We start from the raw sequence: 27,737 nt of genomic DNA on the forward strand, positions 1-27,737 counted from the left end.
TGTTTTTTCATTGCTGTAGACTTTATTTTCTTTTGCTTGCTGTCATTATCATTGGTAGAATGCTGATCCATTGTATTTGGGGGGCGGGGGGAGCCACTAATACTTGCCTGCAGACATCCAACCTCCAAAAATCTTCAAACTGATTTCCAAACTAAAATCATCTATTTCCCACATGTGCATTCTCCAGAAATGAAGCATGATATATAAAGTTCCCCATATATAAAACCAGAAATGAAGCCAGCTTCCACTGAAAAGAACATGGATCCATGGAGATAGATCTTGGCTCATTTCGATCTGTATTTGTGGTTCTGTAGATACTAAGCCCAAAGCTTTGGAAAAGCTGAAATGCATTGCCATATGACAGGCTCACCTGGGTTAGCAGTTCCCCATATATATATATATATATATATATATATATATATATATATATATATAAGGAAAAAAGGAAAAACTGCTGCACTATCCCTTCCAAACTCAATAGGGAATCCTATCAAACAGCAAACTCTATTGCATGAAACCACTTGAGGTCTTGCAGAATAGTAAATCTCCAACTACCAGTATCAGGAAAAAAATCACCATCAGCTGAGAAGGTACAAAAGGGAGAAGTATGTGGTTTTCTTCTTAGAATGTTCTATGGACTGAGACTTTAAACAGAGATAAAGGGTGTGCTTTTGTAGTGAGAAAATCAAAGGGGAAGGCAACGTGTTTTAATTTTACAAATCACAGGTGAGTCATCCAAACAGCTATAGGTATTAGAGGAGACCAAAGGAAAGCAAACTCTGGATCAGTCACTTTAAAATTCCAAAACCTTTTACATGAAAATAGAGACCTTGAGTTTTTATTTGTTTTTTGAATTGGCTTTTACCAGTTTTTTTTTTTTTTCACTTTTAATTTTAATTGAGGAAAATAGTGTCGCTGGGTAAAGCTCTCTCTCTTTACTATCCCAACACACATACACAGAGGTACACCCCAACTTAGGCAGCCTCTCCCCCAGCCCTACTATGATACAGCTAACAATTCTTTCTAGAGACATCAACTATCTCTACTAAAAATACTTGCGGGGTCACAGACTTGTGTAGATTCAGCACTTTCCGAGACTTTTAATAGAGATAAGGGTGTAATTTTGTAGTGAGAAAATCAAAGGGGAAGGCAATGTTTTTTTTTTTTTTCCCCCCCAGGGGCTCTAGGAGCTCCTCCTTCAGGAATTGCCTTTGTTCATTTGTCTTAGCAAAATGTCCTCAAGTTCCATCCATGTTGTTTTTAATGGCATGATTTTATTTTATTTTTTATTTTTTTTAAATAATTTTATTTTTATATTCCCCATTAAAAAATAAAATTGCAACCCCCCATTCTGATCCCAATCCCTCCCTCCCGCCCCCCACCCCCCCCAAAAGTGTCTCTGTTTCATAGTTTTTTGTTGATTTTGATTTTTACTTTCTTATAGTTATTCTTTTTCCTGGTCCCTTATTTAAGTTTTCTAGATTCCTGCTATGAGTGAGACCATCCGGTATTTTTCTTTTTATTTCTGGCTTATTTTGCTGAGCATGATCCCTTCCAGCGCCACCATGTTGCTGCAAATTGCATGTGTTTATCTTTTTTGAATGCTGAGTAATATTCCATGGTATATATGTACCACATCTTCTTGATCCAGTCATCTATTTTTGGGCATTTGGGCTGTTTCCAAAGCTTAGCTATTGTAAACAGTGCTGCTATAAACATGGGGGTGCAGGTGCTCTTTGGAATTGATGTTTCTGTGTCCTTTGGGTAAATACCTAGGAGTGGAATTGCTGGATCATATGGAAGCTCTCTACGTTTAGTAGGTCCAGAAATCTCCACACAGCTCTCCACAGTGGTTGGACCAGTTTGCACTCCCACCAGCAGTGCAGGAGAGTTCCTTGTTCTCCACACCCTCGCCAATATTTGTTGTTGCTCGTTTTTTTAATATGTGCCATTCTCACTGGTGTAAGATGGTATCTCATGGTAGTTTTGATTTGCATTTCCCTGATGACAAGTGATGTTGAACATTTTTTCATATGCCTGTTGGCCATTTGCATTTCCTCTTCAGAGAAGTTTCTTTTTAGCTCTTCTGCCCATTTTTTGACTGGATTATTTTCTTTGTTGTTGTTGAGTCTCATCAGCTCTTTGCAGATTTTTGTGATCAGTCCTTTATCATTAGTGTTGTGTGCAAAAATGTTCTCCCAGTTGGTGGGGTTTCTCTTTGTTTTTGTTATTGTCTCTTTTGCTGTGCAGAAGCTCTTTTTTTTTTTAATTTTTTTTTAAATTTTTTTAATAGAGGCATGTTTTATTTATTTATTCATCTACTTGTTTGTTTGTTTTTGTTTATACATGCACTGGGTATAGTCAGAAGCACGGGAGGGTGAGAGAATTCACCAGAGCCAGAGCGGGGAGCAGAGCAGGCAGAAGGACAGAAAGACACTGCTGAGGGGAGCAGCGGGCGGCAGGAGAGGTCTGCGCGCCATGTGGGACCCTCCTCCAGTGGCCTGGGAACAGCCGGGGATCGAACTGGCGCTGCAGAGGCTTCGGGCAGCTTCGTAACCCAGTGCTCAACTGCTGCGCCACCGGGGAGACCCTGCAGAAGCTCTTTAATTTGATGTAGTCCCAGCTGTTTATCTTTGCCTTCACTAACACTGCTTTGGGTGATGTGTCTGTAAAGATGTCTTTGATGTGCAAATCACGTAGTGTTTCGCCTATATTTCCTTCTATATATTTTATGGTTTCAGGTCTTATGTCTAGTTCTTTAATCCATTTTGAGTTGATTTTTGTGTATGGTGTGAGGTAGTGGTCAAGCTTCATTCTTTTGCATGTAGCAACCCAGTTTTCCCAGCACCATTTATTGAGCAAACTTTCTTTGCTCCAATGCATAGTCTTTGCTCCTTTGTCAAAGATTAGTTGACCATAAATCTGTGGGTTTATTTCTGGATTTTCTATTTGATTCCATTGGTCTGTATGTCTGTTCTTGTTCCAATACCATGCAGTTTTGATGATTATGGCTTTGTAGTATAGTTTGAAGTCTGGGAGTGTGATGCCTCCATTCCCTTCTTTTTTTTTCAGGAGAGCTTTGGCTATTCGGGGTTTTTTGTGATTCCATATGAATTTCATCAATAATTGTTCTATTTCTTTGAAGAATGCCATTGAGATTTTGATTGGAATAGCATTGAATCTGTATATTGCTTTTGGAAGGATGGCCATTTTAATAACGTTTATTCTTCCAATCCATGAGCAGGGGATGTCTTTCCATTTCTTTGTGTCTTCTTCTATTTCTTTTAACAGTGTTTTATAGTTTTCTTTGTATAGGTCCTTTACCTCTTTTGTTAGATTTATTCCCAAATATTTGATTTTTTTTGTTTCAATAATAAAAGGGATTTTTTTTTTTTATTTTTTCTTCTTCAGATTTATTGTTTGTGTATAGGAAGGCTACTGACTTTTGCGTGTTGTTTTTGTATCCTGCCACTTTACTGATTAGAAGAAGTCAAACTATCACTATTTGCAGATGATACGATAATTTACATAGAGAACCCCAAAAATTCCAAAGGCAATGGGTTTTAATTTTACAATTAAAATTGTAATTTTACATTACAAAAGCATACACTTATCTACATTTAAAGTCTCTCCTGATCCCACGGCAGACATTACTAAACAATCAAAGAAAGTATGACCAGTATGAAACAGAGTTTAAATACGTTTTCCATTACTATAACAAAAGAAGGAGTACTGAATTTAGGTCAGAGGACCGATTTCCAATGCTGATTCTGTACTATCCTTTGGCAAGCCAAGTAATTTCAATGGCCTTGCTGTTTCCTGTAAAGAGGAATATTTAACTAAGTAAATTTCATGACTACTACTTGCTCCAGCTCTTTGTGATTTCTATCTATACAGGTATTTCTGAACCACACTACCAGAAATCCACCACCACTACCAATATATAAATTTACATTTATGTGTTATATTAAACTATATTGGTTTCAGGGTCTTGTCCCATGTAATATTTTATCCCCCACAAAAAAGAAATTTCAGATAGGTAATATCAATATATTAAAATTAACTGATTATTTGTGGTCCTATTTGAATGAATTTATCAGATGCTAATAAAATATACATCCACACTTCTCCATACATTGTTTTGTTTTACTAATTAAAAAAGTAATTAGATCAATTCATTGTTTTAGTTACAAAATCATAAGTGAGTGTGCATTTTATAGCAAGCTTGGTCATTGGGGAGATTTCTTGCAGAAATCATAAAATCCTTATGTTTTAATGGCTATTTTCTCTCTATAATTTAGTACTTACTCCTACCTCTCTAAACATATGACAATTGGCATGGAAGGGAATATGATAGCTCAATTCCAACAGCTTCCATGAAGAGACTGTAGCGTTTCAGTGGCAGAATTTTAAGTATTGGCCTTTCTATCCATGAATCAACTGGAAAAATAGGATTTTAAGAGTGATATACAGAGTGATTAAGAGAAATGGAAATGTTGAGTATTAAAGGAATAGTGCTGTGAGGAAAAATATTAAAGAAGGGCACTCATGTTTGCCAAATAAGTTGTCAAAGAGGAATGAATTAATCAAGGAGATGAAGTCATGGACATAGTTCCTCAGTCTCACCTTCAGTAGGGAACCAGACTGAGGGACAGGACATCATATGCTTTATATGAGGTTAAGCAAGTTGTTCCATCACTGAAATCTGCATGCAATTAAAATAATGACGTGTGAAGTGTTGTCAACATCTATAAGGGTCTATAAAAGAGTACGCAGACGTGTTAAGTGACATTTAATATTATTATATATAATTATACATTTTTGCATTTCACCTCTTTCTCAATGCAGGGAAGTAGATGGTTTTAAATCTTAGACATTTCTTCTCTAAGACACAAAACTCCTTTATGTCAGGTGAAAGAATTAATTACTCCATTGTTTACAAATAAAAAAATTATAAATGTCTCAGTCCTCGGGCTGCTGTAAGAAAGTCCAAAAAACGTTGTGGTTACACCTATGGAAAGCTGTGCAGAGATTTCTTAACCTACTAAAGATAGAGCTTCCATATGATCCAGCAACTCCACTCCTAGGTATTTACCCAAAGGACACAGAAACATTAATTCCAAAGGGCACCTGCACCCCTATGTTTATAGCAGCACTGTTTACAATAGCTAAGCTTTGGAAACAACCCAAATGCCCAAAAATAGATGCCTGGATCAAGAAGATGTGGTACATATACACCATGGAATATTACTCAGCAATCAAAAAAGATAAACTCATGCAATTTGCAGCAACATGGATGGAGCTGGAAAGGATCATGCTCAGAGAAATAAGCCAGAAAGAAAAAGAAAAATACCAGATGGTCTCACTCATAGCAGGAATCTAGAAAACCTATATAAGGGACCAGGAAAAAGACTAATTGCAATAAAGTAAAAATAGACCAGAGACACATTACAGTGGGGGGCAGGGGGAGGAGAAGAGGGATTAGGGTCATAAAAAGGGGGTGGGAATTGTATGGGGAATATAACCAAAATGAAAATGCATACATTATGCAAAAATGAAAAATGATGTAAGAATTATATAAAATAAAATAATTCATTAAAAAAAAAAACTTTGTGGTTACAACAGAAATTTATTATTTCACTGTTATGGAGGCCATAACAGCTTGGAATTAAGGTGTCAGCAGAATCGCTTCCTTGTGGGAAGAGAGTCTCAGCTTCTCCCCATGACTGTCAGCAGCAAAATTCTATCCATGAGGTAACATGGTATAGTCCCGGGATCTGTGTGAGTCAGTGTTTTTGGTTTTGTTTTGTTTTGTTTTTTCATTTCAGTCTGTCTATATAGCAAAAACCTGATATTCAGATTAGACAACAACTAGCTTAAGACGGCACAGCTAGTAAGTGGTGGAGCTCTGCTTCAAGCCCAAATCTGTCTGACAGCAAAATTTGTGTTTCTAACCACCACTAGAGAGTTTTGTACTTATCCATCAGCCACAATTTCAAGTATAGCCAAAAATGAAGGGGAATAGAATGTACTGGTATTAGAAGATAATGGAAATTTAACAACGTGCTTAGCAACTCTTGCAATAGTGTGGGCTCAATTAAATTATACTCAAAGTGCTCTCATTTTGAAGGATGAAAACCAGAAATGTTCTAAGAGTAATCTTTGGCCTGGGTAAAACTTACTCTTTGCTAGCAAACATCACTGAAAGCGATTATACCAAGAACACACTTGAAGTTCCATAATTATATGAGACTATTGAGTGTATCAGCATAGCTTTAGACTTTAGCACTACATCTCCAGCTCCACCATGTTATAGCTAAACACCAAACATTTCATAAAACCTTATGAAGGGCCAGAAACAGAAATCAATGCTTCCCTTACATTTTTTGCTTTTATCTTCACATGAATGCTGTGAGAGCTAATATCCTCCTTTATACAATAGGAAACTGAGGCTTAAGAAAAGCTTAAGTTATGTGAGGAAATTCTGTGAGAAAATGAAACGTAACCTAATAAATGACTACCCTGCACACTTTGTTTTGTTTTGTTTTAAAGATTTATTTATTTATGCACACAAGAGCTGGGGTACAGGCTAGAGTTGTGGGCAGTGAGAGGATTCACCAGAAACAGAGTGAGGAGCAGAACAAGCAGATTGACCAAAGTACACTGCTGAGGAGAGCAGCAGGCGAGTCAGGAGAGGTCTGCTGTGCCATGTGGGTATCTCCCTAGCGGGGGATTGAGCTCATGCTGCAGAGGCTGCAGACAGCTTCATAGGTTGCATCTTAACCCCTTGTGCCACCAGGGAGGCCCCTACCTTGCACACTTTTGATAACACAAAGGGCACTATAGAAACGCCAGCTGTCTGGGAATACTATTAGCATCCATGCAATTAAGTCCTTCCAGAATGGTTATGAATCTTGGATATAACGTAACCACTGACAACTACCTAGGATCATCACTGAGAATGAGAAAGTAGAAAGCTAATGACTTTGGACCTAGATTTTTCTCCACAGGGCCATTAGCCCTGTGAGCAGTCATGAAGGCCAGATATTGTTGGCATAAGCATCCTGAATTCCTAGGAGAACAATCAACTAGAAAACATACCCAAAATTTTGGGTTTGATTCATTTATGAGAATATTGTGAGAGAATCAAATAGACAAATGATTGCATCTTTGCTATCTGCAAGTGCATGACTTTCTGAGCAAGCTGGCTTTTTGCATCTGGGAAGCATGCCTTGAATAAGGTTGATTAAAATAGAAATAAAAGAACTAGTAACATCAGTAATCTTGATGATCATATAGCAGATGGTAGCCTCTTAATGGATACAGACAAAACAGCATGCCACATGCCCCCCAGATCATCTTAAATGGAGCAGAACTAGCAACCACAAGGAGAAAGGCTGTGATGCTACACTGGTATGATCAGAGCAGCTTCCACTCCCAACATTTCACATACAGTTCTTCATCCACACTTTCTGCTAACAAAGCCATACCACCTATGTTATACCTGATGATGGAAAAACCTTTCTATTCCAAAGATTCACTGTTGATTACATTCCCTTTAAGGAGCACTGCATTTATAACTAGGAAATAGAGAATCATCACCATTATAGCTAAAATGTAGTGAGTATATACTATATACTAGAGTACCGTGGACTTGCCAAGAGTTTTACATGGACTATGTCATCTGTCTTCAAAATAACCCACTGATGTGAATACAATTACAATCCCCACTTTATAGAGGTGGTAAGTGGTGATGGCAGTAGTTATTTACACAAAATCAAAGCCATGTATCTCTTATTCCCTTTAATTTGTTCTTAAACTTTTATATTTGGTATAATTCTACTTGTTAGGCAGGGAGGCTCAGTAACAGATCATTCTGGAGTCTGTTGCATGTAGAAATGCAACAGAAAAAATCCTGCATTCTTGACACAACATATTCACCACACAAGTCTTGCATCAGATACAGTTTTAATGATTGGAAACTCTATTCAACCCAGAGCAAGAGACTGAAATGAAGGGATTATTTATAGAGGCGTTGGCAGTTTTAGCAGATGACAAAAAGAATCCGATGCTCTTGGAGACTATCACTAGAGGGGAAAGGAAGAAGGAAGAAATCAGTATTGCTGAAGCCAAAGAAAATTTGGAAATCATAAGGAGCCTGAGGCACCAGAGCAAGAAGAGAGCAGGAACAAAATTCCATGAACTCCTTCAATCCTTCCTTTCCCCAATGTTTACCAAGGCTTTCCATCGGCAGGCCCAAGTGAAAGCCAGTCAAGAGAGAGTCCAGGTGATAATCTTGACAAGTCCAGCTATTTAGAGCTTGCAGCAAGCACAGGCAGTGGAGAATGGAATGGGGGAGGCACACCATCACAATGCACAAAATTATCTGGCAGTCATGTTCCTCCATCTATACTGAGTTTGAGGTCATGGCTGGTGGTCTGAAACTAGCATGATAGATAATCAAAACAGTTATCACTGTGTAGTTTGTGACCTTTAAAAACTACTAGACCCTATTGCTCTATACGAGTTTTGTGGGGTTTTTGAAATATTTATTTTATTTATGCATACAAGAACTCAGGTACTGGCCAGAGGTGTGGGGGGTGAGAGGATTCACCAGAGACAGAGTGGGGAGCAGAACAGACAGATTGACTGAAATACACTGCTGAGGGGAGCAGCAGGTGAGTCAGGAGAGGTCTGCATGCCATGTGGGTCACCTCCCTGGCTTGAAATTTAACTCGGGCTGCAGTGCTTGTGAATTGCTTCACAGGTTGCATCTTAACCGCTTGTGCCACCAGGGAGACCCTACACTAGTTTTGAACCTTTGGATTTGCTCAGATGTGAATGACATCTATAAAGGCTAGAATTAGTCCATAAAGTCTACCTATCTACTTACTGCAGAAGATTGTCGCTCTACACTCCTCAGACTTTGTTCTTGCTGATATGCTGCCAATACATTTTCAATGTGCATTGAATTGTTGTCCATTTTTCAAGTTTCAGAAGCCCCAGAAATCTAGTTCTACAAAAGATGTGGGTTATAGTGATGCAATCAGAGCAGAAACATGAAGGTTATGTGGAAATAAAGACTTGGACAAGGAGGTGTGGATTGGTAGAGACTGAGTGCAAGAAATTTTAAGCAGACTAAAAAAAGTGGTATTTACCAATTGTGCCATGATCAAGTACAGAGTCCTTGATAATGCTAGAGAGAGACAAAACGAGTGATGAAAAAATTGACCCATCAAAGATACAAGTTAACTGATATTCAAATAATACGCCCAGCAAAAATACTTTTTAGATACTGAGAAAAATATGGTGGTTACCAGAGGGGTAAAGAATAAGGGGTAGGAGAAATGGGTAGATGAAGTCAATTTTTTTTAAAGATTTATATATTTATTTATACAAGCACTGGGTACAGTCAGAAGCACGGGAGGGTGAGAGAATTCACCAGAGCGGGGAGCAGAATAGGCAGACTGAGGAAGTACACTGCTGAGGGGTGCAGTGGGCAGCAGGAAAGGTCTGTGTGCCATGTGGGACCCTCGCTGGCAGCCTGGGATCGAACCAGCGCTGCAGAGGCTGCGGGAAGCTTCACAACACAGCGCTCAACTGCTGCGCCACCAGGGGAGGCCCAGATGATGAAGTCAGTTTAATGGTGCTGAATCAATGGCAGTAAAACTTTGGTGGTGGGTGTGGTGTGGTATATTCATGGCAAGGTGTGAAGCTGTGCTCCTGTCCTCACTTTCAGGAGATTTAAAACTGTTCAAATCAGCATTTACTTTTTTGCTTAGCAGTTCTAACATTTCGAGTGAAAAGAAGCAATAAATCAGTCCTTGGGACAAGTATTCAATTAGTAGTGTGTTTCCAGAACACCCTCAAAGGTGATAGATTAAGAAAAAATAATGTCACCTTTTTTGATCATGACAGAGTTTTCTTTTTAAATAGCAAAATGGCCCTAAATAAGGTTTCATTGGTAAACTGAGAAACACAGTGCGTGAAACGGTAAAATTGGGTAAATAAACAAAGCAAAGCAAAGCAAATTGCTATTTGTAATATTACTTATTTAATTAGTCTAACACCTTTAGGGAAACACTAAGAGCTGGGCATTGAAATTGCACACGCCAACTTGGGCATTTTTTATGATCCATTAAGCTTTCTTGTATAGAAAATTAATTATGTTGCCATTCCATAATTCTCTCCTGAAACATTTATGCAGGTGTCAAGGATGCATTTGACACAATCCAGAGCCCCATAATGCCTTTAACGAAAACATCTGAAATGTGTTGTATAAAGGCGGATTGCTGCGGATTGAAATGCATATAAATGAAAGTGGCAACTTTTGGGAAACAAAACATGAATTACACCTGGAGAGCCTGCATTACGGCTTTTCCAAGGATGGTTCTGTTATGGCTTTCCTTTTTCTCTGGATTGAGACTTGCATTTAGATGGTCAGGCTATTTCTACCAGTAAGAAAATTTGAAGACTAATATGCCAATGTTATTTTCTACTCTGAGGTCCTACAGAAAAGCTACAGCAATATCATTTATTTCTCCACATCACATTTTCATGTGTATTTATTTTTTATCAACCATCAGAATAGAAAAATACCAAATTTTAATTACCCTATTATCATTTATGATCCAATAACTTCTCTTTTGGATGTATTTATCTTGATTAAAAAGCCCTTGGATATAGATACCCAAGTCAAAATTGCTACAGGAATTTTTAGGAATATTTTAGTTCCTCTATAAGAATAAATTTTTGAAATGTAGCATCGTCATCCTTCAGCAGTTATCTTAGCATGTATGATTGAGAATCACCAGAGAAATCTCCCCGATTCCATTGTGACACCCACCTCAGTTTCTATTAGCAATCTGTAAAAGAGAGTTCGAGTCTTCCTTTGAAAGTGCATGTTTTCCTCCTATAAGTGAAACCATCTGATATTTTTCTTTTTCCTTCAGACTTATTTCACTGAGCACAATTTCTTCTAGCTCCATCCATATTGCTGCGAATGGCATTAGTTTTCTTTTTTGATTGCTGAATAGTATTTCATTAAAGAACAACGATGTCAAATATATATAAATAAAAAATAAAAGTGCATGTTTTCAATCTGATGCTACCTTAGAAGACCTAGAAATAATATGTCAGAAATGGAGAGCGTTTACAGTTATGAGGAAAGTGACTTCCATTGCCTTCCGGCATCTTCTGAGACAACAGGGGTATATGGTGTGATCTCATATTGCAGCTGAGGAACTGAGGCTCAAAGGGGTAATGACTTGTCCCTTCACTGAACCAGATTATGGTTCCTAACTCTTGGATTCTTGATCACATGACATGACTTCCTGACAGGGGGAGTTCAAATGAGAGGAGGAGAGAGCTTTCAACACCCCCACCCCCTTAAATCTCAGAGGAAACGTAGAAGCTCTTCTCTCCCCTGCCACTCCCCAACTACATAGTAAAATCCTAGATCTCTAAGGCCTAGAAAACGGAACCCTTTTGGGAATGTATTTCCCACACAGAAAACCATGGAGCCTGCTTATAGTTCATTCCTTGGCTTTTGAAATCCAATGTTTTTAATTTTTGACCCTAATTTAGGACTCAAGATTTTACATTTGGTTGAACCACTGACTGACTATCTTATCCTGAGGAATGAACTTGACCTCTCTGCTTAACTGGCTGCAAAATGACTATAATAAGGGTGATCCCTCAGGAGTGATGTGCAAAATAATTGCTATATACCATCCATGCAGAGGAAAAGGCTATGTCAATTACAGATTAGGACTTGGTTAGATGCCAGTAAATCTTAAGCAGGGTAGATGGAGATATTGATCAAGACTGACTTTGTTAAAAAGATATATAACATCAAATATTTATAGCACTGGAAAATGCATTTGAGGAATGTCATCAACATGATAGCCTCCCTCTGGAAATGTGAATGCCTAACAATGAGGGAAAAAAATTTCAAAGTTGCTTCTGGCCTCCTGATTTTATCGAAAACAAAAAAAACAAAGACAAAAGACAAAACTGCAAAACATTCTAGAAAAAAAAAAGCAGCAGGCAAGATTTCAAAGGATATTTCAATTGCATAGGTCAATGGTCTTGCTCAGCTTGGTTAACCATGTGGGTTAGTCATTATCATCGCTTTTGAGTATTCTTCTCCACATCAACCTATTATTTACCAGATGAAACAATCTCCATAATACATCAAGAAAAGCATTTGACTACCCCAGGTTTTGTCTAATTCTAGGCAGATCCAGTTTTGGAGAAACATTTTAATGCACAGGGAAGGGACTTCATTTCCGATGAGTTATAAAGGTGCCGCAGAGCCCTCGCTAGTAATAGAGTGATGATTTTGCTGCAGACCACAGGGAATGATTTATGAATGATGCCTGCAGAAAAGACCAGGGCTGGCCTCCCAATTAATCAAATTCCAAAGCACCTTAACAAAGGATGCCTTTCTGGTCATTGGAAGCTCATTAGTCGAAGACGACCCCTAGTTTTCAAATAGCCTTAAAAGAAACTGTGTAATGAAAATAATCTATCAGCTAGGAAGTGATGAGCACTATCTGTTAATGAGACAGCAAACCCAGTGGTCTGTTTAACACAAATAAATAAAGTCCACCAAACATTTGCATAATTTGTGGAGGAACTTGAAATATTTTTATAAAAAAAGAAAGGACCTCTTCCCAAGAGGTACTAAAACTAACTCGCCAGTTTCTTAATGATACTATCACCCCCTGAGCTGAGAAGCATTTATTCTTTTTCTTTGTTTTAAAAATCAATTTCATTGTGTTGAGACAATGTAGAGTCTTTTTGGTCTACTGTTCTTATCATAAAGAAAACCCAATCCAGAAATTTGCTGGGCAAGCTGGGAATTATAATTCATCAAGGAGCATGGCAGAGCTGCATGAAAGGTAGCAACCCCTTCTCATCTGGGTTAGCCCTGGGCATTTCCCCCATGTTGACATCTATTGACATCAAAAACAACATCATCTCAAATAACCCGAAGAATAAGAATAGAGAGCACTGAGTCTCTTTAGGGTCCTGTCTAAAATGCTTCCAACACCAGAGTAGCTGAGCTCCAATGTTCTATCAGAGGTAGAAGATATGATACAAATCACTTTTATAAGAAGAAGCTGGAGGGCTACAAATTGCACTTGACAGCAATGTGAGCACCCGTGAAGACCACAATGACAACTTCAGGCCTTTGCAGTAAGCACCCCCTGGGGTTATATCTTCTCAATAGCAATGATGCCCAATAAACTAAAACCCTCACTACTTACTACACGGTGAAAGTCTGTAAATACAGCAACTAAAAGCAGCTCTGGAAAGCCACAAAAATGAATGAAATATCAAACTATTCCTAGGCAATAATCATATCTTTTGTGTTGTGTTGTTATGTTCTATTATGATTAAACAATCCCCCATGGGTATCACTTTGAGCTAATATGCTCTTTTACCCATAGACCACAAAAGGCTTTTGTTGACCATCCATTGATAAGAGAGTTTTGCTCTTTTACTGTCACAATGATTTTTAATATGTCAGATAAGATGAACATATTAAGAAAATAGTTGATCTTGGGCTTCCACCAAAATAAATGTATAACTTCCTAATATGTTTTCCCAAAACCTTCCTACATTGCTTCAGGAAAGTTGGGCTATGTTATTGACATCCCAATTCATATCCTAGTTAAAAGAAGAATCTGGCCTGTTTGGGGCTGATCCAATCATTTTGACAGCATCAGCTGCTTGGTTCAATGAGGTAAGCAGGTAAATTAAGTTGTAGGTGAATCAGAGATCTGTAGCTGCTGTTGGTAAATCAGAAATTCTAGATTCCAATGAAAAGACATAGGGGTGTGTCATCACTAGCTATGGGGAGTGTTGCAGGCAATTTTTCATTCCAAGAATTGAAATGTAAGAGAACATAAATGATGTGCTTTATCCATTAATTAGAGTGGAATCAAATTTACTTCTTTAACTGTGACCTTGTCACTCACTGACTAGCTGTTGTTTCAGTGAGAAGAGACCAAGGTTGGCATTTACAGCTGATTTAATAGGAATTTATAGCGTATACATACCTAATTATCAGCAGCAATTTTTATATGTGTAAAGGCTACTGAAACTCACAAATTTAAATTTAATTACTAGTCTGGATTTATCTATTTCCATGGCTAAAATAACCAGTTCATTTGAAAAACCCCACCAGGCAAAGTAAAATCTCACTGGAAGGTAGTGATTTGCCTAAGGTCATAAAATGCCAATATAACAGATCACAAGTGAAGAAAGATTTGTTTTTCACAGTGCCAGGCTCACTCTGTAGTAATATTATACACTGCTTAGCAGCTCAGGGTCTGGATGCCTTTCCTGAGTTTTAATCCTTTCAGGCCTCTTGCCAGCTGGATGCCTTTAGGCAACTGTCTGTGCCTCAGTTTCCACAACTGTAAATTGGGTGTTATAAAATTGTGTTTATGGAGTGAGAAGGAATTATGCTCAGTGAAATAAGTCAGAAGGAAAAATAAAAATTTCAAATGGTTTCACTTATAGGAGGAATATAGAGGAACCAAATAAGATATCAGGGGAAAAATAACAATACACACACAACAACAACAACAACAAAAAACAGACAATTACAAATCAGAGACATCCTGCAGGGGAGGCAGAAGGAGAGGGATCAGAGGAGGTAGGGAGGAGCACAGGGGACTGAGGTGATGGTGCATGGGTGCATTGGTGAAGGAAATTCTATGGGGACTACACCTGGGGTGTGGGGGGAAACAAATATTGTTTAAAAATGAACGATGATGTTAAAAAATATTAAAAAAGAGAAAAAGATTTTAAATTAAAAAATTGTGTTTATTTCATTGATTTTTATGGAGGATAGTGGATTATTTGTTTTGGTCAGTATTTGGATAGTGTATATATAGTGTGTGTATAGTACACACTCAATAAATCTCAAGAAATTCAAGCTGCTCCTATTAGTCTCCCAGCTAGTTTAGTCAACAGAATTACCAAGGACCTTCAAAAACTTCCTGCCCTAATCATATTTATTGAATCAGTACATCAGGTATAATAGAAGACATTTATTCCACAAAAGTTCTGAGTCCCCTGGTCAGATAGGTTTTAACACTATTTTAACACTAACAAATCCCCATAATTAACTCAAAGAGTTACACACATCTCAGAAACAATTTGCTCAAATGCATTTGTTTTTATAACCATTACTTCATTGATTTACATTTCTTTATATGCATATGTCTGTCCATTAAGTATAATTTGTATTAATTATTCACCATAATGGTGAATAAAATTGTGTTTATGGAGCTAGAAGGAATTATGCTCAATGAAATAAGTCAGAAGGAAAAAGAAAAAATTCTATAATTTTTCTAAAAGAAAAATTACTATAATTACTTCTATTTTGATATAAGAAATGATGTTAAAGGAGCAGACCATATATTTTATTAAAACAAATACAGTTGATGACAGTAGACCTAAATATAAGTCTCCTACCTATGAATTGCTTGGCTACTATTCATTACTTTATGTTTACCATTTGCCTACCTCCTTGCTAATGAGATTGGATATTCCCCTGTAAATGGTCAGTGCTAGCTCATTAAACTATAGAAGAGGTATATATTTTAATTGTGGGAAATTTCATTGGGAATGATGTATTTAATAATAGTTAATTTCTTAAAGAGATTTATTTTTTTTAAAAAAGCACTAAAAGCAGAGATGTGCTCTCCTTATTGGAAATTGGACATTAAGTTACGAAATCAAATAAGAAGAAACGCTGTTACCTCAATGTGGCACTTTTTGTAACCCACAGTCCCCAGTCACACTTGCACCACAAATTGCCTTCTAAAAGTAATAATGCAGAAGAAACATTACTCATTTGGACCTAAAATCTATCCAGGACTTTCAGGGGTTTAGACGCTATAGCCTGCAGCAGGCAAGATAAGAAATACTTCAATAAAGATGTACTCAAAGGATTGTTTTCCCTTTCACTGGGAGAAAGGATTATACAAAATGGTATCGAAAATTATCTTTGAAAATTCTTCTAATGTGCATAAATGCATATAGACAGATGACCTGTTTTTTTCCTCCAGACAAATGACATAATTAGAGATCTTATCAAGATGGTCACGTTACCCCTTCCACACATTTTGTTGAAAGAACAGGTTTAGTATGAGAAACACCTTTTCTCTCTCACCAAAGGTCCTTCATTGACCTCCTTGAGAGGTGATTAATCTCTCCTAATCAGAATTTTTTTCACATGCAAAACAGATTTATTGAAAGGATTAAATTTGATCATGTGAAATTGACTGACTCCTTAACTAACGCGGAGTAGGTATTTAGTACATCTAAGGGTTTTTAAAAGTTCTTTTATTTATTAATATCAATAGGGAAATGTACAACTGAGCAAAAATTAGCAATGAGATGAATGGTTACACAGTTGAAACCAAATAGAGTGATATCTCTATCTCACTTGTTTTATTTTTTTTTCCAAATCCAATTTATTTGACCTTTTTGGAACAAACATTTCTCTTTTTTAATATTTTTTTACATCATTGTTCATTTTTAAACAATATTTGCTTCCCCCCCACCCTCTCAGGTGTAGTCCCCATAGAGATTCCTTCACCAATGCACCCGTGCACCATCACCTCAGTCCCATGTGCTCCTGTCTCCCTCCCTCGGATCCCTCTCCCTCCTCCTGCCCTGCAGGATGTCTCTGGTTTATAATTGTCAGTTTTTGCTTTGTTGTGTTTTGTACTGTTATTTTTTTACACTGATGTCTTATTTGGTTCTCCTGTATTCCTGCTATAGTGAAACCATCTGATATTTTTCTTTTTCCTTCGGGCTTATTTTACTGAGCATAATTCCTTCTAGCTCCATCCACGTTGTTGCAAATGGCATGAGTTTATCCTTTTTGATTGCTAAATAATATTCCATTTTGTATATATGCCAGAAGTTTTTGATCCAGTCATCTATTCTTGGGCATTTAAGTTGTTTCCAGGTTTTACCTATTGTAAATAGTGCTGCAATAAACATAGGGTACAGGTGTTCTTTTGAATCACTGTTTTTGTGCCCTCTGGGTAGATCCCTAGGAGCAGAATTGCTGGGTTGTATGGTAGCTCCATTTTTTAGTAGACTGAGGAACCTCCAGACAGCTTTCCATAGTATCTCACTTGTTTTAAATCAAATCATATTGATTTGTCATTCATCTGCAAAATGATATCATTTGGGGACTGTAATTTCAAATCTCAACAGGTGCCCATGTTTCCTTCATCCACCACCAAAGCCCCAGTGCTAATATCTGCAATAACATTCCCTATCCTCAATAACATTCTCTATCCTCTCCCCTCTGATAACTACCATATTCTTCACAAAGTCTCAGTTATTTTTGTTGTGTTTTGCCAGTTTGTTTTCTTTGCCTCCCTCACTCATCTAACTGAGGAATTTATTTACAAATAAATTCCACATGAATTATTACTCTAAGTGTGCAAAACTTTTTAAAAACTGTATAAATCATTTTTTAAGTACAAATTCAAAGGAAAAATACTATGTTTACCTAAATAGCCATAAACAGATTTAAAAGGTAAATTATAACTCAGAAAGATTTGCAAAATGTCAATGTTCTTTTTTATCACCATATGCACATTTGTTTGTTATACCAATCTTTCATAAAACTAAAAATTGACAATAACAAGAGCAAAGAATTTACAAAAGATAGAGATAAGGTAGAAACACAATCCCACTCACAATCAAATAAATGCAAAGAAATACCATGTTTACCTATAAAATTGACCTGGTTTATAAATAAACACACACACACACATATATAGAGGTATATATACCTATATATACACACATACACCCACACACAGCACAGGTGTGTCAGGTGTGTGTGTGCAAAGAGGTTGTAAAAAACATATGACCTAGTTTAAAGAATATGTACTCTTGTCTGCGACTTGTTATAAAATTTCTATGATGCAATTCAGAAATATTTATCACAAACATTAAATATGTTTTAGCTTCTTGGAAATGAAGGTAATAGCTAACATATTGTTATATCTAACAGAAAATTGCATGTAAAAGTTCGTTCTAACAATGGAATAACATCTTACAAAACATTTTTAATATTTTATTTAAACATTAATGTTTTAATGAAAAATGTGACTACATCCCTGTATTAACTGATGAAGTCACAGACTCAGATATATGTCCAATACTCTTTCTGACACCTTGTGGCTAAGTCATCTCAATAGAATTCAAAATCAACACTTCTTATTTAAACTATAATGGGCTGCCCTTTTCTCATTAGAAAATTTCCAATAACGGCTGTTAAATTGAATTAACATAAAATGAATTGCCATACAGCTAATCTGTGCAAACTCTTTTAGCCCAAATTTTTCTATTTGTCTCATTTAGAGAAATGTTCACCTATATTCACAATGTAATGCTATGTACAAGAATAATTTGCTAAGTCTGGCATATCAAAGTCCACCAGATTGGGTGACTTAGACAACAAAAATTATTTTCTCACAATTACTGAGGCCACAAGTCTGAGTTCAGAGTGTCCAAAAGGTTGATTTTTACTGGGGTCTCTCTTCCTAGTTTATAGATGGACATTTTTTCCCTACAACTTAATATGATTTCAGACTGAGTTTCTGTGTCCAAACTCTCTCTTCTTATAAGAATACTAGTCATACTAATTAGGGTCCAGGCTAAAAACTTCAATTTAATGCAATTACTCCTTTAAAGACTCTATCTCCAAATATAGTTGTATCCTGAGATACCTGGATTAGTACCATAAAATATAAAGTTCTAGTTGGAAACAGGTAAACGGCAAAATTCAGTCATAATACACTGTATAAATGCTTTTCAATAAATCATTCAATCAATCATTACTGAATACCTATAGTGACCCTGGTGATGTGCAAAGTCAAAGAGATGGAGAACTTGGCTGATGAACTTAAAGACTCAGAGTCTACTGAGAATGCCAAAGAAGTAGCCAAAGATTTTTGATCCCTGGGCCTCCCTGGTGGCACAAGGGGTTAAGCAGAGCAATGTGAAGCTATCTGCAGCCTCTGCAGCTTGAGTTTGATCTGTGAATGGCCAGGGAGCTACCCACATGGCACAGCAGACCTCTACTGTCTCACATGCTACTCTCCTCAGCAGTGTATTTCAGTAGATTTGCCTGTGACTGTTCTGCTCCTCACTCTGTCTCTGGTGAATCCTCTCACCCCACCCCTGCACCTCTGGCCTGTACCCCAGTTCTTATATGTATACATAAATAAATCTTTAAAAAAAAGATTGCTAATCCCAAGTTATCCCAAAATGTGTTGAGTACAGAGTCCTGTGGGCACAGCTCGCACCATCTAGCTCAGGCTAAGTCATGAAAGGTAATTAAAAGAAGGTGACAGAGTTATGTCTTTAAACATGAAGAAGGATTAGCTGACCAGAGCGCATGCACCAATCAGTTCATCTGTTTTGAGTAAAGTGTGTTCATGGAATAGTTATGAGGGATAATGCTGGAGAAGGCAAGGGCCATGCATACTGCTAGTGTTCACGTGCTTGAAATTTTTTCCCAAAAATGTAGCAAACCCCTGAAAAATGCATAAGCAGAGGAAATATCATAACTCATGCTCTTTAGAAAAAATCATCATTCATGTAATGTAGAAGGTAAATGATCAGGTTGGGCACATGCTACAGACTAGATCAGAGAATGAATCAATAGCAATAAAGCAAGAAAGGAGTGAAGAAAGCCAGAATTAAGTCAATAGTTTTAAATCATAGCATCCTTACTGATTGTACTGTTGGTTTACATTAATTAAAAACATGATTTAATTAGCAAATATGCAGGTCAATATGAAGATGCATAAAAAACATCTGTTTTCATATCTTTAATTAAAAAGTAAAGGTGATAAATTTGCTTTTGTAGGAGAAAACAGAGGGTCTTATGGAGCCAGGTCCACAAAGAATAGTATGTTACTCTCTCTTGTCTTCCATACCACCTGCTTTTGTAATGAATGAATTAGTTTGCACAGCAACAAACTCAAGGCTGCCTGTTCAAGCAAAGGAAACAAATAGAATATGCTTAACAACACCAAAGACAATTGTGTTCTTTTTTTCAGTCATATCAGAAATGGAAAGTACTTTTTCCAAAGTTGAACCATTTCAACAGTCCAACCTCAAATTGCAAATACATTCTCAAATGAAAATTTCGACAATATTTGATGAACTTTTATTAATCCCTTAGAAGCTTTTCATCAATATTCACAAGAAATATTTATCATGCTGTACAAGCCACAAACTTGAATCAGGTGATGGAAAAGAAGAAAAATTAACTTGCCTGTTTTGCCAAGATAGAATGTAAATAGTGGTGGCCACTATGGGATTTTTCTGGAAGCACTGTAAACATATCTTGTAAGATGTACTTTCAATTATTTGCTGGTAGACATTCCATCATAAATAGCTGAAATATCTTTAACTTCCTGAAGCAATTAATATCCATTTTTATACTGTATTCTTTTAAGTAGACTTACTCTAATAGATCAAGAAGTGATTTGTCCACACCTGACTTTATTCCCACCCATAACTTGTGAGCTACAGGATAAACAGAATTTCCTTTATTTTCAGACATTTTAGAGGTCAACTGTCCCAAATTGCTCCCCAAACTCACAAAGCCACCTGTTGATCAAGCAAAGCTTTTATTAAACCTGCTGTACCTGCTGCAGTAAGGGAGAAAACCTTTGCTCAATACGTCTCAGAACGCTCAGGTCAGGGGTACATTTTTATAGGATTTATAGATCTGGTCTCATCATGGTTTAAAGCAGGTCTTCCAATGTGAGACTCTGACTAGATTTCCACTGAATTCATGGTGCAGTATTTCAGAACTGGCAGACACTGTGAGGTGAGGCTCTTGAAATAAGCCTTGAAATGTGATAGGTAGGTTAAGTGCGCTCTTTGCCCAGGTGAGCAATCTGGTGTCATATATACCTGGTTGTTTACCCACAGGAGGAAAGTATTTGCTCAAATAAATTGGTTTTCCGAAAGTTCCTGAAGCACACAGTAAATGTATATTTTGGTTTCATCCTTTTCTTCCTGGGCCAAAATTTATTGGAACTCATATTAAAATCATGTTACTAGGTGGCCCCAGTGGTCATAAATATCATGGACACATTTTTGGAGTTTTTGATGGAGAGGGTGACAAACTTCTCCTGAGTTCTTAGAAACTATCAGGCCCTAGGGACACAAAGTAAAATTGTAATTTCTTCCTCCCTCTCTGGCTCCATTTGTCACACCCCACACTTCATAATCTAAATGTGGCAATGACACATCACACTGCTCAGAACAACAAAAGTTATCTAAACACATGAAAATAATTCAAATTACCCATCTCCCTACAATGTCATTCTCTCTCCTACTTGGCCTTGGAAGAGTCTACTTACCCATCAAATTCCTTCAGCACAGTTCTTTCATTACCTTCTTCTCAGTAACTTTATAAAACCTTTACATACGTCACTGAATCTTTAATTTCATTATAATTGTCTGTATCTCTCTAGCTAGAGTTTGAATTCCTCCAGGCAGAGGCATGTCCATTTCATCATTAGTTCCCCAGAACCTAAAGCAATGGTAGGTGCTCAAAAAAAATTTGTTGAATAAATAAATGTATGCAGTCCATATGAAGATTACAGGGTGGATAGGCAGGTGGATGAACAAATGACTGAATAGGTTTACATACAACTTAAAAAAAACAGCTTTTTTCTTTTTTTCCTTAAAAATGGAGGGAGGAGAAATGTTACTTCCAGAATTTTATGGCTGAATGAAGATAAAGGTGATTTTCTTAACTTGTTCATTCAACAAATATTTATGAAATACATAACATGGGCTAAGGAATCTGCTAGGTGCTAGTTTTAAAAAGTTGGCAAGGACAATGCTAAGTTTACCATATCAATAAAGTACTTTCTTGCTATAGCTGTTTACTCTAAGAACCACTGTTAAAACATCATAACCATTATCACAAACAACGCATTCTCCACATTTTGCATCAATAATATTAATCAATGAACCAAGGATGATCTAAGATTTCTGTGATCCGGGAAATACTGTTTCAAGAAGTTTTTCTCAAACATTAATATGTACATGACTCTGACACATTAGTCCATGTTAAGTCCTCAGAGTCTTCAGTTTTAACCAGCAATCACATGATGTCACTGTTGTTAATCCAGGAGTCTCATTTCAAGTAGGAAGGGCCTATTTTCCAGTCCAGATCTGCAGCGCTTTCTATTTCAGAAGACAACCTTCTACAGCACATCAAGATCTCTCAGAGATATAACCATGAATAGGGACATAATTAGGGAGAAAAGTACTTGGGAATCTGAAATGAAATTGAGTTTCAGACTCATGAGAAATTGAATGTGATTTCTTTTATTACAAAATTCTTTTGCCTAATTTCTAGAATGAGATCAATAAGCCATGTAAAATGACATATTCAGTTTCCAGGGTTTACGACATGGAGATATTAAGGGGTATTATTCTTCCCACTACAATTTACCCTATGACCAGTAAAATTCATAAGCAAAATATATTTACCTTATCCTAACACCCCCAAAGGCTTAACACATCACGTAGCAAATAAAACTACATTATGTGGTAATAAATGCCTACTTTATTTTCATTGACATTTAATTTAAGGTAGATCCTTTTTCTGTCCAGCAACCAAAAATCATAGTGTTGACTGATGGAAAACAAGACAGGGTAGCAGAGGACAAATTTTTGGAATTTGGAATTTAGACTTTTCAAAGATCATGGGCTAAAATCATTTCTGGTTTTCTCCACCACAGTGAGATATTTTATTAGAGCTAACTTCTGCTCAAGTTCAAGAGTATGGGGCACCTGAACAAGTCCTAAGCACCTTCATTCCTACAGAAGAATTAATAGGTCTTAGTAAAACCATAAAGATCATATCAGTTAAGAAGCCTGGAATCAGGGCCTCCCCTGGTGGCGCAGCGGTTGAGCGCTGGGCTGCAAAGCTGCCCGTAGCCTCTGCAGCGCTGGTTCGATCCCCAGCCACCGGGTGAGGGTCCCACATGGCACACAGAACTCTCCTGCCTCACACTGCTCCCCTCAGCAGTATACTTCGTCAGTCGGCCTGCTCTGCTCTCCCCTCTGGCTCTGATGAATTCTCTCACCCTCTTGCACTTCTGACTGTACCCAGTGCTTGTATAAATAAATAAATAAATCTTTTAAAAAAATCAATAAAATAAAATTGCATTGCAATCTAAAAAAAAAAAAAAAAGAAGAAGAAGAAGAAGCCTGGAATCACCAAATCATCTACTTCAATTAACATGAAAATTCAAAGATTAGAAGAAAACCATTGTTCATCCAAGATTAGTTGATTATGATACTAGTTGGTAAGTTCACTTTAGATCAAATTTTTGTGATGAAGCACTTTACTTCACATATTATTCATATCTCCATCTTTTTTCTTGTTTTAAATTTAGTTTTCTTGTAATACCCATGGCACAGAATATCTACTTACTTTGTGTTTTAGTTCCAATTCCCCATGGCTCTGAACTCATTCATTTTCCTAGGTTGTTATATGAATTTTTGTAATAAATGAACTTACAAATATAACTGGCTCAGAGTTAATAATTTTTCTAGTCTAAGGATATAGAAAAATATTACAAAGGAAAGAATAAAGTTGAACAGACATTTCTGTCAGACAGCAAATTTTTTTCTGAAATTGCCTCTAATTCAATTATGCCCTGCCACACGTGTCCCAATAAGTCTATCTAAGTTGTTCCAAGCCAAAGAACAGATGTACAATAGAAGATCCCAAAGAGAAAGATTTATAGCACCATTGCTAAGTGTCCACACACATCAATAAATTAGAAAGATAAAATAAATTATACTTCTAAAGCATTTTGCAGCTTACAAAATGGGTGCTTTTGCAATTTGACATTAATTCCCTCTGGATATGTCAAATGCACAATCGCTGACTTTTTGATGGTGGAGTTTTGTTCCCCCTAGAGTTTCTCCCGGGACTCATGAAAGTCTCCCTTGACTACTTGGGAGATTCTTCCCCTCTGGTGATTTCTTAATGACTGACAACCTTAGCCAAAGGTTTTGATGTTCAACCCAACCATCTTTGCGTTGGACTAGTTTCTCCAATCTGCGCAGTCATTATGGGGAAGATCTCAAGGAGTTCCCACTCAGAAGTATCTCAAGTCCATGGGAAAGCTCACACATATTCCTTTATCAGCTGAAGTGTAGTTCTTTCTTTGTTCTGTTGCCTTAAACTCTATCGTCAGGAGAAATATAGCAACACTTCCATATAAAACTTAAAACTTTTCTCACTTGAATATTCTATTTGATCTGGAAAATAAAAATATGAGTGAAAAACATTTGCCTTTTCCACTCTGAGATGTTAAGCCATTCTCATGACTTCATGTTCTCTCTTCTCCTTTGTCACTGAATATATTGGCAACTGAATATATTGTCTCTTCCTAGAAGAGACAGAAATGCATGATGGAAGAAGCCTCGATTCTAGAGTCATCACTGGGGGAAGAATAACCCAGTATAGCCCATCCACTCAAAACAAGTACACTGTACTCTGTACAAGTGAGAATGTTGGTGTTTATTAAAGCAAGTAATTTACCCAAACGAATAGTTCTATGTCCAGAAGTGGAATGATGCTGTAAGAATAACCTAAACTGTATGACTTTGGAATTTGAGGCAGCAGGAAGACAAGACAACTGATACTGAGCTATAAAAGTGATTAAATTATGCAGTTACAAAGGAGTTTTAAGATAAGCTCTTACCATGCCTTCTAAGGTACATTATTATGTGCCTACTGAACAGGAACATTGCAGTTCTAGGTCAAAGGGATGAACAAAAAGAAATGGCAAATGCATACTGGCTGGGAGTGGTTATATAAAGCAAATATTTCATGAAAAATAAAGCTCTAAGAAAGAAGTGAGTGCTTTGTACAAAGAAACAGAGTAAAGAAATTTAAGTCTTTAATATAAAAACCATAAGATAATATCAATAGATGCTGAGAAAGCTTTTGACAAAGTGCAACACACATTCATGATAAAAGCCCTTGAAATTCTTGGGATACAAGGAACATACCTCAACATCATAAAGGCCATCTATGACAAGCCAACAGCCAGTATCATTCTCAATGGTGAAAAGCTGAAAGCAATTCCATTAAGATCTGGAACAAGACAAGGATGTCCACTCTCACCACTGCTTTTCAATATAATACTGGAAGTCCTAGCCAGAGCAATAAGACAAGAGAAAGACATCCAAGGAATCCAAACTATCACTATTTGCAGATGATATGATAATATACGTAGAGAACCCCAAAAACTCCACAGAAAAACTAATTCAACTAATCAATCAGTTCAGTAAAGTGGCAGGATACAAAATCAACATGCAAAAGTCAGTAGCCTTCCTATACACAAACAATAAATCTGAAGAAGAAGAAATCAAAAAAAACATCCCTTTTATTATTGAAACAAAAAAATCAAATATTTGGGAATAAATCTAACAAAAGAGGTAAAGGACCTATACAAAGAAAACTATAAAACACTGTTAAAAGAAATAGAAGAAGACACAAAGAAATGGAAAGACATCCCCTGCTCATGGATTGGAAGAATAAACATTATTAAAATGGCCATCCTACCAAAAGCAATATACAGATTCAATGCTATTCCAATAAAAATTGCAATGTCATTCTTCAAAGAAATAGAACAATTATTGATGAAATTCATATGGAATCACAAAAAAACCCGAATAGCTAAAGCTCTCCTGAAAAAAAAAGAAGGGAATGGAGGCATCATACTCCCAGACTTCAAACTATACTACAAAGCCATAATCATCAAAACTGCATGGTATTGGAACAAGAACAGACATACAGACCAATGGAATCGAATAGAAAATCCAGAAATAAACCCACAGATTTATGGTCAACTAATCTTTGACAAAGGAGCAAAGACTATGCATTGGAGCAAAGAAAGTTTGTTCAATAAATGGTGCTGGGAAAACTGGGTTGCTACATGCAAAAGAATGAAGCTTGACCACTACCTCACACCATACACAAAAATCAACTCAAAATGGATTAAAGAACTAGACATAAGACCTGAAACCATAAAATATATAGAAGGAATTATAGGCGAAACACTATGTGATTTGCACATCAAAGACATCTTTACAGACACATCACCCAAAGCAGTGATAGTGAAGGCAAAGATAAACAGCTGGGACTACATCAAATTAAAGAGCTTCTGCACAGCAAAAGAGACAATAACAAAAACAAAGAGAAACCCCACCAACTGGGAGAACATTTTTGCACCCAACACTAATGATAAAGGACTGATCACAAAAATCTGCAAAGAGCTGATGAGACTCAACAAAAACAAAGAAAATAATCCAGTCCAAAAATGGGCAGAAGAGCTAAAAAGAAACTTCGCTGAAGAGGAAATGCAAATGGCCAACAGGCATATGAAAAAATGTTCAACATCACTTGTAATCAAGGAAATGCAAATCAAACTACCATGAGATACCATCTTACACCAGTGAGAATGGCACATATTAAAAAAACTAGCAACAACAAATGTTGGCGAGGTTGTGGAGAAAAAGGAACTCTCCTGCACTGCTGGTGGGAGTGCAAACTGGTCCAACCACTATGGAGAGCTGTGTGGAGATTTCTGGACCTACTAAACATAGAGAGCTTCCATATGATCCAGCAATTCCACTCCTAGGTATTTACCCAAAGGACACAGAAACATCAATTCCAAAGAACACCTGCACCCCTATGTTTATAGCAGCACTATTTACAATAGCTAAGCTTTGGAAACAGCCCAACTGCCCAAAAATAGATGACTGGATCAAGAAGATGTGGTACATATACACCATGGAATATTACTCAGCATTCAAAAAAGATAAACACATGCAATTTGCAGCAACATGGATGGCGCTGGAAGGGATCATGCTCAGCGAAATAAGCCAAAAAGAAAAAGAAAAATACCGGATGGTCTCACTCATAGCAGGAATCTAGAAAACTTAAATAAGGGAACAGGAAAATGAATAACTATAAGAAAGTGAAAATCAGAATCAACAAAAAACTATGAAACAGAGACACTTTTGGGGGGGTGAGGGGCAGGAGGGGAGGGATTTGGATCAGAATGGGGGGGTTGCAATTGTATGGGGAATATAAAAATAAAATTTATTATTTAAAAAAAAGAAATTTAAGTCTTTGCATGATTGAAAAATCTGACTAATTTTGGACATTTTATTGTACTGTCTTTCTAGCACAGTTTTAGAATAAGGTTAGCATCATAACTAAATGAATTGAAAATGATGATCTCCTCTTGTAGTCTTTCAATAAGGTTATATAAAAATGGTTTTATTTCTTCTTGAAATGGTAGCATTCATCAATATAACCATGTGTCCAGGAAGATTTCTTCTTTAGAAGGTTTTTGACTATGAACAATCATTGAGTAGATATAAACTGTACAGTTGACTTCATCTATGATCAGATTTGGTAGTTTGGTATCACCAAAGTAATTTTAATAGTTCATATCAAAGTTTTTTAAATTTATATCTGTAGAATTGTTTATTATATTTGTATGTGCCCCTTTAATATATTTGGTATCTAGAATGATATCCTCTCTTTCATTTCAAATATTGGAAATTTGTGTCTTCTCTCATTTTTTCTCTATCAGTCTTGCTAGAGGTTTGTC

This window comes from Talpa occidentalis, unplaced genomic scaffold (assembly GCF_014898055.3).
Source record: "Talpa occidentalis isolate TD23 unplaced genomic scaffold, MPIMG_talOcc4v2.1 talOcc4.2, whole genome shotgun sequence".
NCBI classification, from domain to species: Eukaryota; Metazoa; Chordata; class Mammalia; order Eulipotyphla; family Talpidae; genus Talpa; species Talpa occidentalis.